Genomic DNA, 12,697 nt, shown 5'->3' with positions numbered 1-12,697 from the left:
TCCAATTGTCATACGTCTTCGATCCGGCACTCAATTAAAGGACCTCTTTCGAGCGGTTAACACTCCGCTTCCTCGTTCTTCATCTAGTGAGTTTGCAGATTCCGATATAGACGAAGAAGAAATGGCTGATCGTACACTCAAGGATCTAGCTTCTCACAAGCTTGATACACAACAATGGTGTATCCAAACTAATTCAACCTTCGAGATCAAGCCGGGGTTGATTAGGGAGTTACCAAAGTTTCATGGTATGGTAATGAAGACCCAAATAAGCATCTTATGGACTTCCAAACCATACTCATGGCTATGCTTCCACTGGAGACTAATACGGACAGAGCAATGTTGAAAGCTTTCCCGTTCTCTTTAGCGGGCAATGCTAAGGAATTGTTGTATTATTTGCCTTCCGAAAGTATCAACACATGGAATGGGATGAAGAAACTTTTCCTCGAGAGATATTTTCCTGCCTCAAAAGCTACTCAAATTCGCAAGAAGATTTGTGGGATGAAGCAAAATGTGAGAGAGTCATTGTATGAATGTTGGGAGTGATACAAGAGATTGCTGGCAAGATGTCCACACCATCAATTCAGTGACGTTATGATACTCCAATACTTCTACGAAGCTCTCCAACCAAGTGACAGATCTCTTCTTGACACCACGGGTGATGGTGCACTAATGAACAAGACGGTGGCCAAAGCTACCGAGTTGATTGAGAGTATGGCGGCGAACTCGCAACAATTCTACACAAGAGAAGAACCAGTGGTTAGGCGAGTGCATGAAGTTAGTGATTCATCATCATACCTTGAACAAAGGATAGGGAGCATGGAAAGGGTAATGCAACGAATGGCCGCGGTAATTATTCCGGATGATGAGACCGAACAAGTAAATGCTTTATATCCAAATCAAAGGCCAAGGTACGATCCATACTCCAATACTTACAATCCCGGTTGGAAGGATCATCCTAACTTTAGTTATGCGAACAAGCAAGCGGCGGCTCCTAATCCATATGTGCAACAAGGTGGATTCCAACAATCACGCTTCCAACCTCAACAACAATTCCAACCACAACAAGTCAATGAGCAAGATTCTTCGAATGATGAAAATTTCAATGTGATAATGCAAAGCATGCAAGGTCTCACTTCTATGTTACAACAAAACCAACAAAAAACCGATTCGGCCATCAAGGCTTTGGAACAAAAGACCGATTCGGCTATCAAGGCTTTGGAAATTCAAGTGGGGCAATTGGCGACCGATGTGAACCTATTGAAATCTCAAGCATCCACAAAGATTCCTTCACAACCATTTGTGAATCCAAGAGAGAGTGTTAATATAATTTCCTTGAGGAGTGGAAAACAAGTGGAGGAACCAAATCAACAAGATAAGGTGCATGAAGAGTTAGTCGAAGACAAAGAGGAAACCACACCAAAGGATAATTCCAAGGAACCGGTTCCTACTTTCACCACTCCACCCCCGTTTCCTAGCCGATTTGCTAAGTCGAAGAAAGAGTTGGAATACAAGGATATTTGGGACATCCTTAAAGAAGTACAAGTCAATATTCCACTCATTGAAGCTATTCGACAAATTCCTCGTTGTGCAAAGTTCTTAAAGGAGTTTTGCATGAAGAAGAAAAGATTGAAAGGGAATGAAGTCATGAGTGTGGGGGAGAATGCTTCGGCGTTCATTCTCAAGAAACTCCCACCTAAATTAAAGGACCCCGGTAGTTTCACCATACCTTGCACAATTGGTAAAACAAGGTTTACTCGAGCTTTGCTAGATTTGGGAGCATCGGTTAATGTTATGCCTTCCTCGATTTATGATTCTTTAAATCTCGGTCCTCTTAAGGAGACCAGAGTAGTTCTTGAACTTGCTAACCGATCTAATGTTTAACCGAAAGGGATTGTTGAGAATGTTTTGGTGCAGGTTAATGAGCTTGTATTCCCGGACGATTTCTATGTTTTAGACATGAATGACGAGAACTCTCCGAAGTCTACACCTTTATTATTGGGTAGACCATTCTTAAGCACCGTTGGAACGAAGATTGATGTCCAAAATGGAACCTTGACTATGGAGTTTGATGGTGCAGTCATCCACCTCAATATCTTTGAGAGAATGAGATACCCAAGTGATGTGAATTCATGTTTTCTCGTTAAAGAGATTAATGCGGGCTAATGAATCATGCAAGATCTAAGTCGGGCCGTTGACTTTAAAACAAGCGCTTAATGGGAGAAAACCCATAGGTTTTGTATTTCTTGTCCTTTTGATTTTTATTTTCTTTTTGTTTCGTTTATTTATTTTTCTTGTTCCATATCATACTAGAATTTCCCACCTTGACTTTACTTGGACGATTCAATTACATTGAGGACAATGTAAGGTTTAAGTGTGGGGGAGTGGTTAAGCATATTAAAAAAAAAAAAATTGTATAAAACCTCCAACTTTTAGAGATTTTAGAGTCACTAGCATACTTCTAGGTATGTTTACATAGAGAATTCTGACCGACGTAATTGAACTTGGAAGTGTTAGGGAACTACGTTTGGATTTATTGCTTATTAGAGTGTTAAATAATGGATTTAATCATACCGGTGATGCAGATTAGGATCAGGGAGACATGCATTATTAGAGTTGCTGATCAATCATTAGTGGAGACTACCCTATTTATATAATGCGAGGCACCGACCAGATTTCTTTATAAATAACTAAGGAGCTTTCTTTTGAGTGTGTGTCTCCGTACGTTAATTCCGTGTAGAATGGTGAGCTACCCAACCTCCCACCAATACAAGCACTACTCTTTTATCTCTTGAGTGCTAATTTTGTCAATCATGAGGGTGACGTCTACAGATGAAAGCCTCCTTCTTGTAGTTCGATTTGCACTTCGCACCATTCTCTCTATCGACAAAAACGGGTCCATAGAAACACCATTATCATCAACAAGGGAGCGACATCAAAACCATTTTTATGACGATCTCTAAGAAAGGAAATCAACCACTATTATCGAGGATGAGATTACTTACTCACCTTCACATACGATTGCAATGATGATAACACCACTCTCACGGTATCCAATAGAAAAGTATTCTGCTCCTCGTCTTCAACTTCTTGGTCTTTGTCTTCGGATTCAACTATGATGATAAACACTTGAACTTCGTAATTCCTTGACAATTTGTAACTCTCTTCCTCAAAATCCTTGTCGCTTGAAACTTCCTTATAGATTTTCCTTCCCCACTGCTTATTAAATAAAACAAAAATAAAATTTCTCTTGTCTCGTTTTTTTTATTTTATTTTATTTTTTTATAGAGACAAGAGAGATAAAATACAAAACAAAGTGAAAATAAAAACAAATCATGGCCGTGGGAAAAGTACTTTACCGCTTGATTCTTCACAACTTGTATCATCTCAAAATCATAAACTTCAATAATTCTCACCTTTTGCTTTTCTTTGCTCTTGTAAATAAGTCTTCAACATGTATATGTAAAAATCCGCTCATTGTCTAGTTGCTTTACTTGGATATGAAATTTACTCTTTTCTTATTCCGTTGCTTGTAAACCTTGAACTTTTTCAACTTTCCTTGTAGATTTTGATGTCGCTCCCTTGTTGATGATGATGGTGTTTCAATGGATCCGTTGTTGTCGAGAGAGAGAATGGTGCTAACTGCAAATCGAACTACAAAAAGGAGGCTTTCAACTATAGACGTCACCCTCATGATTGACAAAATTAGCACTCAAGAGATTAAAGAGTAGTGCTTCTATTGGTGGGAGGTTGGGTAGCTCACCATTCTACCCGGAATTAACGTACGGTGACATGCACTCAAAAGAAAGCTCTTTAGTTATTTATAAAGAAATCTGGTCGGTGCCTCGCATGATATAGGTAGGGTAGTCTCCACTAGTGATTGATCAGAAACTCTAATAATGCATGTCTCCCTGCTCCTAATCTGCATCACCGACATGATTAAATCCATTATTTAACACTCTAACAAGCAAGAAATCCGAACGTAGTTCCCTAACACTTCCAAGTTCAGTTATGTCGGTCAGAATTCTCTATGTAAACATACCTAGAAGTATGCTAGTGACTCTAAAATCTCTACAAGTTGGAGGTTTTATGCAAAAAAATTTTTTTTTTTAAATAAATGCTTAATCACTCCCCCACACTTAAACCTTACATTGTCCACAATGTAATGGAATCCTCCTAGTAAAGTCAAGGTGGGAAATCCTAACATGATATGGAATAAGAAAAATAAATAGACGAAACAAAAAGAAAATAAAAAGCAAAAGGATAAGAAATACAAAACCTATGGGTTGCCTCCCATGAAGCGCTTGTTTTAAAGTCGACGGCCCGACTTGGCTCTTGTAAAATTCACTCCCCATATACTAACAATCGGAAAATTTGGGGATCCACCCATAGTACCTGTTTTGCAAACAATAGCTTCATACAAATATTAGCACAAGAAAACAATAGTGAAATTATTGCTCGATAGAAACTCCCCCAGACTTATTCTTGTCCACACTCGGAAGTGTGTAAAGAACATAGAATTTGGGAACTTCCATGGTTTCCTTTTGGCAAACCTGCATAGTGTTACCATCAAGTGTTTCCAATGGTGGATATCGAGAAATAAAATCACCCAAAAATATTTTCGAAGCACATACATTCAAACCAATAAGAGTTAAAGAAGAAGAATCAATATGCAAAGGGTTAGACAAACCTTGCAAAAACTCTTGTATTACGTAATCCTCTTCATCCTTAGAAAATTCAAGTGAATTGCTTACCTCTTGTATATCGTGGTCCTCTATCAAATCTTGCAACCATTCTTCGTTATTTTCTACCTTAACCAAAGTCTTGGCATCATTAAAATCATTGTAAAGTTCAATTGGGTCTTCCACAAAATCAATGAATTTGGTTTCATCCTCTAGCATCATCTCTTCAACATTCTCATCATCGGAATCGTGCCATTCACTAAAATGATTTTCATCGGTATAAATTGTAAGATCTTGTGAGGGTGTTACACCGTTTATAAAAATAGGTAAGTCACACCCAATCTCCTCCTTTTGAATAGGTGAAGGATCGTTATTATGATCCGGAGTTGGAATAACTTTATCCTTGTTACAATAATTTTCATAAGGTTCAAAATCATCATCGTAACCCATAAAATACCGTTTTTCACGCTCCATTCTTAAAGATCTTTTAGCTTCAAGAATTTCTTCATTCGATGCTAGACCTTCATCGATCAATTGATAAAACCTTCTCTCAAGTTCCCTCAAACTAGGTTGCCTTACACCAAGGAGATCACGCATAGATTTAGAAGCATAACTATCCTCACCTCCTAGTGATTGTTCACTTACATACCCGTCATAAGGTTGTTGATATGTATGAGAATATACATAAAGTCTGTATCCTAAGGATGGTTGGAAGTTGACATAATGTTGAGGTTGAAAACCGTATTGATTGTTGTAATATGCTTGCTCTTGTCCACCGTACATGGAAAACTGGTACCTGAAATAAAAATTCTAGAAAAAAAAAGTTAAAAACAAAAATAAAACAAAAATAAAAACAACTAAAGCTGCTTCGCTGCTCCCCGGCAGCGGCGCCAAAATTTGATGTATGTCGTAACCACAACAAATTAATTAATATTTTTCCGCCTAATTAACAAGTAATATAGTGTAGTCAAGTTCATTCCCACGAGGAGCAAGAGGTTTTAGTTGTTTAGTTGTCACAAAAAGGGGGGAATGGTTTTATATTTTAAAAACAAAAGAAAATAAACAAAGCAATTCAAAGTGTATGTTGAAACCAATAAGAGAGATTAGATCAAGGAATCCTTCTTCGTTGCAAAACAATGATTCAAGTTATATTCTTTTCCACTTTTTATTAGTCACAGATTATCACCAACCGTAGGTAAAGTAGTTAGCTCAGTGCTAAACCCCTAAATCCATAGTATCACCGGATACGGAAGTTCTCGACTACCGGATTCTATTCACCAAACCACCTAGTAGTAGCTCACTCAAGATGTAATTTAGTTAAACACATTAAGATTTATGAATTTATTAGGTTGATATTAGTAGTTAGACTCTTAGCTCAAGGTCTACTTGCTAACGTTGTTTTCACACATAATTGCTCCACGGAATCCCTCCGCAAGATCTCGTGTTTGCCACTTGTGTAAAGAGTCAAGAAACGATTACTTATCCCCAACTTTCACTAGCTTTAGATCAATTAACAAATCAATTTAGTATGCATCCTAAACGACCTATCAATCAATCATGAATGTATAAACATTCCTATTAATAAAAACAAACGATAATCATGTGAAAAACTTCAAAGTAGATTTAAAAACAAAACTCAAAACATGTTAAGAACTAGGAATTCATCCCTAATCAATAAAATTATCTACTCATGCTAAGAGCAACTGCAGTGGTGCGATCAAAACCAAAGATCAAAGATCAAAAAAAAGATCAAATTTTGGGTTTAGTCCGTGTTGTCACGTAACGGTCCCGATTAAGATTTGGTCGCGCGTAATTTAAATCTCCGCCCCAAAAAAATTTCATCGGGCGTATCTCAAATGTCCGCCCAATCAATCAGCAGGCGTACTTTAAATTTACGCCTGTCAACAGGCGTACTTTAAGTTTACGCCTCATTTTTTTTTTTTTTTTTTTTAATTTGAATTTTCATCGGGCGTAATTTAAATCTCCGCCCGTTAACGCACGTACTTTAAATTTACGCCCAGCAACAAGCGTACTTTAAATTTACGCCCGACTATATTAGGATTTGGTATTTGGTCGCGACCAAATATGGTCTGGAATTTGATCTTTGGCTGGGATTTGATCTTTACTCCGTCCCACTGCGTCACGATCTCATCCCAAATTTTTGGTTATACTCGCCCACTGTGGATGCTCTAAGGAGTTCACACAAAGAATAAAGAAAAGAGAAGTGTTGTGTGTGTAAAAGTATGTAAAGAACTTCTCTATTTATAGGCTTCAATTTCCTAGCAATCCTCTTAGGAATAGAATCCCTTTCCCTTTGTAGCTCAACTTCCAAATCAAAATCTTTCTCAAATCTTCCATCTTCACTTTCCAAATTCAAGTCCAATTCCTCAGACCCATGAGTCTAGATGAGTCTAGAGAATTCTTCACAAATTGGGTCGCCGGAAATTTACTGGTTCCACCGGAATATGGCACCGAAAAGCTCTCTGCCAGTCACTGGAACAGTTCTGTCGTCAATGGAATATTCTGTCACAGTTCCCGTCAAAGTTAACAGTCAGAACGGTCAAGCCGTTAGTCAAGAAAGTCAAGGGAGGAGAGAGTCATCTCAATCAGCTGTCTAGTCAGGGCTGAGTGGTCTGAGTCACTGAGTTGGATCGGTCATCGGCGGCAACGAGTTGACCTGTCGGAGTAGAAAATCTGACAGAGTCTCCTTTGTTTTCTGGGCATTTTCAGGCCAAATTCAGGCCTCTTTTTGCTTCAATTCCTGCACAATCCTATCATACATCTAGCAGTTCATTCAATTTCAAACAAAACCCATTACTTCTCAAAAGCAGCCCAATTCACCATTCAGGCTACATCACCACATAGCCCATTCTCTGCAACATTCATTCACCTTCATCCATCTCAGACCACCATGTTAATTCCAGCTGCAGTTTCAACATCATTTGGTATTGCTTATGCTTCTCTGTAGCTCCAGTTTATGTCACACTGCAACCATTCCTGGCTGAATCCAGTACCCATCTTAGATTCACAGAAAACCCCCAATTCTTCTATTTCAATTCAGCATCAAGCCCTAATTTCTTCGAACTTCATCACCATCTTTGCTTCTATTGCAACAACTACCACCAACAGCGAATTCAATAAAAACCCATTACTTTAAATCATCACAGACTCGAGATTCAACCGCAGAGACGATCCCCAGATCCATTTCTTCTTCCGGATTTAACAGCAGCACCAAATCGCCTTCTTCCATTTCATTCTTGATCTGATTCATCCACAGAACCCTCAATTTCATCCTCTCTGTATTGAACAGCAACAATATTTTCCATTTCGATCTTCTCTGAATCTCACTCTCCTCTCTTAATTTCTCGATCCAATCTCTCACCTGAAGTTCACGCTTCATCATTTTTCTCGATTTCCAATTATGTTCTCTCCATGGCTGCGCCTCCATTTATAATTGAACTAAAACACGAGCTCATCAAACCCCTGCAACTCCAATGGCAGAAGCTCACTTTTTCCTCTCACAATTTAGTAGCAGCGGCTGCTGTTTCCTTTCTCAATTTTAGTAGCAAATGATTGAGAAAGAAGAGTGTTTCTCGATTTAGGATTAGATACTAATGTGGGCAGGATTCAGACACCCCATTAGATAAGATCCACCCATTTTGGGTGCCTATAATAGGTGGTCAGTTCTGATAAGGGATAGCCTGTTTCCAACCCCTTATCCTCAGCTGATCTGTATTTAGTACTCCTTCAAACAGGGTGGTCCCTTAACCTTGACCAGGCTCCCAATAATGAGAGCCTATGAAATTTCCTTTTTGCCCTTTAGGCTAAATTTGGGTGATTTCTTCTTCTTTTTCTCCGTGCGACTCCAGAGTACCTAATAACTCAAAAACATGCGTAAAATACATAATTTACAAGAAAAATAGCAGAGAAATCATAAACAATAGATAATAAATAGGATGTATTCTACACCCTATCAAATTCCCCCACACTTAAACTTTGCTAGTCCTCGAGCAAATCAAACTAAAATTTACAACTTCAAAGCGTTTCAGCGTCCCAAGCATCCAGAGAGTTATGAGGACATAGAGTTTCTGCATGCTAGTAATAAGAAGTTAGAAATACTAAAGAACATATTCTCATTCTTAAATGTTGAGTGAGAAATAACCATACCATAATGAGAGAACGCATGTTTGAGAGCGATCAATAAGCATTTCGCCTCGACTTCTGCCTCACCAAAAAGGGTTTTATGAAATTGCACTCAAAAGACGTACTTTTATGGTTCTCACATGTGTGCAGGTAGGAATGAAGAGAGAATTCCTGCAACACGTTGAATGGTGGGAAGGACAACTTCCGAAATATTTTTAAAACCCACATCTTTTAACATTTTGGAAAAACCATTTTTATGACGATCTCTAAGAAAGGAAATCAACCACTATTATCGAGGATGAGATTACTTACTCACCTTCACATCCGATTGCAATGATGATAACACCACTCTCACAGTATCCAATAGAAACGTATTCCGCTCCTCGTCTTCATCTTTTTGGTCTTTGTCTTCGACTTCAACTATGATGATAGTACTTTACCGCTTGATTCTTCACAACTTGTATCGTCTCGAAATCATAAACTTCAATAATTCTCACCTTTTACTTTTATTTGCTCTTGTAAATAAGTCTTCAACATGTATATGTAAAAATCCGTTCATTGTCTAGTTGCTTTACTTGGATATGAAATTTACTCTTTTCTTGTTCCGTTGCTTGTAAACCTAGAACTTTTTCAACTTTCCTTGTAGATTTTGATGTCGCTCCCTTGTTGATGATGATGGTGTTTCTATAAATCCGTTGTTGTCGAGAGAGAGAATGGTGCTAACTGCAAATCGAACTACAAAAAGGAGGCTTTCAACTATAGACGTCACCCTCATGATTGACAAAATTAGCACTCAAGAGATCAAAGAGTAGTGCTTCTGTTGGTGGGAGGTTGGGTAGCTCACCATTCTACCCGGAATTAACGTACGGTGACACGCACTCAAAAGAAAGCTCTTTAGTTATTTATAAAGAAATCTGGTCGGTGCCTCGCATGATATAGGTAGGGTAGTCTCCACTAGTGATTGATCAGAAACTCTAATAATGCATGTCTCCCTGCTCCTAATCTGCATCACCGGCATGATTAAATCCATTATTTAACACTCTAACAAGCAAGAAATCCGAACGTAGTTCCCTAACACTTCCAAGTTCAGTTATGTCGGTCAGAATTCTCTATGTAAACATACCTAGAAGTATTCTAGTGACTCTAAAATCTCTACAAGTTGGAGATTTTATGCAAAAAAATTTTTTTTTTTAAATAAATGCTTAATCACTCCCCCACACTTAAACTTTACATTGTCCTCAATGTAATTGAATCTTCCTAGTAAAGTCAAGGTGGGAAATCCTAACATGATATGGAACAAGAAAAATAAATAAACAAAACTAAAAGAAAATAAAAAGCAAAAGGATAAGAAATACAAAACATATGGGTTTCCTCCCATGAAGCGCTTATTTTAAAGTCGACGACCCGACTTGGCTCTTGTAAGATTCACTCCCCATATACTAACAATCGGAAAATTTGGGGATCCACCCATAGTACATGTTTTGCAAACAATAGCTTCATACAAATATTAGCACAAGAAAACAATAGTGAAATTATCGCTCGATAGAAACTTCCCCCACACTTATTCTTGTCCACACTCTAAAGTGTATAAATAATATAGAATTTGGGAACTTACATGGTTTCCTTTTGGCAAACCTGCATAGTGTTAGCATCAAGTGTTTCCAATGGTGGATATCGAGAAATAAAATCATCCAAAAATATTTGCGAAGCACATACATTCAAACCAATAAGAGGTAAAGGAGAAGAATCAATATGCAAAGGGTTAGACAAACCTTGCAAAAACTCTTGGAGTAAATTGAAGCATATAAATAGAGAAGTTCTCTACACAACTTCTACACACACAACACTTGTGTTTTTGCTTGCTTTCAAAATTCTTCTTTTAATTATTTGTGTGAACTTTAAAAATTCTCCCTTTAATTATTTGTGTAATTTCAAAAACATGAGTAGCTAATTTTCTTATTGATTGAGGATGAATTCCTAGTTCTTAACATGTTTTGAGTTTTGTTTTTAAATCTACGTTGAAGTTTTTCACATGATTATCGTTTGTTTTTACTAATAGGAATGTTTATACATTCATGGTTGATTGATAGATTATTTAGGTGGCCAATCAGTTGGAGGAGTTGGCAAAGTAGTGGATGGAAAATCAACCAAGTCTCCGCACGATGAGCAACTGGTTTTAACACGATTTCTACTTCCCCACTCTTTGACTTCAGTAACTGTCACACTTCATGGGATCAAGGTGTTTACAATTCTAGGAATATAGATAAGTCATGATTGAACGGACAACATCTACAAGACAATCTCTCGTCAACAGACAACAAGAGATTAAGAAATCAACATCTGAGCAATTACTCTCAACAGAGAAAATTCAATCAATCAGAACTTATCTTATTTCTTCACGCATAATACACAACACACCTACAATCTTCGATCACCATTGATCTCACATATTTCTTAGCTTCCCTCCTACAGGTCGACCCATCCTCTCTTGTGACCGAATTGACTATGAAACGGCCATTGTCTTGGTTTATGTCGGAGTCCTACAGATCAATGTTCTGAAAACCGGCGACCCAGACATATTTATGTGTTGGGTTACCACTGACCCAGTAATTTCATTAAAAACCCTTTCTTTTCTAAAACTCGGGTGACCCGGACGATCTAACCGGTGAATCGTCCGACCCAGTGCGGTCTAAATTGGATCGACCAAGTCAGTTCCCAAAAAATCCTAAAAGATAAAAAAGATGAAATTCTCCTGAATCTTCTTCTCAGCATTACCACATGATTGAATGTAATCTTACGGAATGACAAAAAAAAAAACATAATTTAAGCTTACACCATTAAATCTTCAAAATAAAATATTTTCTCCTTTCTTTGATGTAAATCTTTGTTACAATTTCACTAAACCTTTGATTTCTTCTCAATTTATCTTGGTCAACCATCCATTTCTCTTGATCTACTATTAATTTTTGATTCATCTAGAATTTCCGATAGGCTGGGATCAGTGCCTGCAAAATTAACCAAAAAAAAAAGATAGATCTCATTAAATAATGAATCCAAAAGATACTGTGACAGAGAAAGAAAATCCCCTCTTTTTGCAAAGGAAAGAGAAGCTTAGAACTCCCGTACTTGCACCGAAATAAGATAGAGAGGGTGAAGAACAGAGGAGTAGTCAGTAGTGACTGGTTATATGTTCATAAAACAATTGTGGCTAATCAATTATGGAAAGGATTTTCTGTTTCGATGCAAACAATGCAAGTACAAAGTACCGAATGTCCATGTCTATAAGAGTATAAGACCATTTTAGACACGTCTGACGAATACGCATAACTAATCATCCAACTGTTGTTATCCCATGATAACACGTGTTAAACCAATAGATATTAATGATTGACCCAGTGAAACCGGGTTGACTCACTGGTTGGACTGTATGACCCTAACCCGGTAACTTTTCCAGTTCAACGTCCGGGCCGGTTTTCCAAACATTGCTACAGATTGATCTCTCGAACTTAAAGCACTCCCTTCTTGCATTGCATCTATGTGAGGTTAAACATTTCGCTCGGTTCAAGGAGTCTCCTCCGCACGGTCGTCTCCTCAATTCCTTAAAAACCAGCAAATCGTTTTTCCCCATCTACAGATTGGCGACCACAGTGGGAGATCATTCTCTCGGTTGAAACTCACAATTTCATCAAAGATAGTCGATTATGGTGAGGTCTCAAAAACATCCAATCTCAATTTATTATCTCCCAGTACTGGCGAATTTCTTCCAATTGCTACTAAACTTGGTTGGCATGGTCAAGCTCCCACAGAAGCTATGAACACTCAAAGGTCAACCACCATTGCTGATCTGATGAAAATCCTAAATGATGTAGTAACAA

General features: G+C 37.9%; 1 long non-coding RNA gene across 1 annotated transcript; it reads right to left on the bottom strand.

Moving 5' to 3' along the window:
- Positions 1 to 11,629: 11,629 nt before the first annotated feature.
- LOC113285578 lies at positions 11,630 to 12,118 on the bottom strand. The gene is made up of 2 exons (XR_003328771.1): positions 11,949 to 12,118; positions 11,630 to 11,827 (listed from the first exon to the last, which is right to left on the bottom strand). It is a non-coding gene; the product is annotated as an uncharacterized LOC113285578 (long non-coding RNA).
- Positions 12,119 to 12,697: the final 579 nt, after the last annotated feature.

This window comes from Papaver somniferum, chromosome 6 (genome assembly GCF_003573695.1).
Source record: "Papaver somniferum cultivar HN1 chromosome 6, ASM357369v1, whole genome shotgun sequence".
NCBI lineage: Eukaryota > Viridiplantae > Streptophyta > Magnoliopsida > Ranunculales > Papaveraceae > Papaver > Papaver somniferum.
This window is presented reverse-complemented; position numbering and strand designations above follow the sequence as displayed.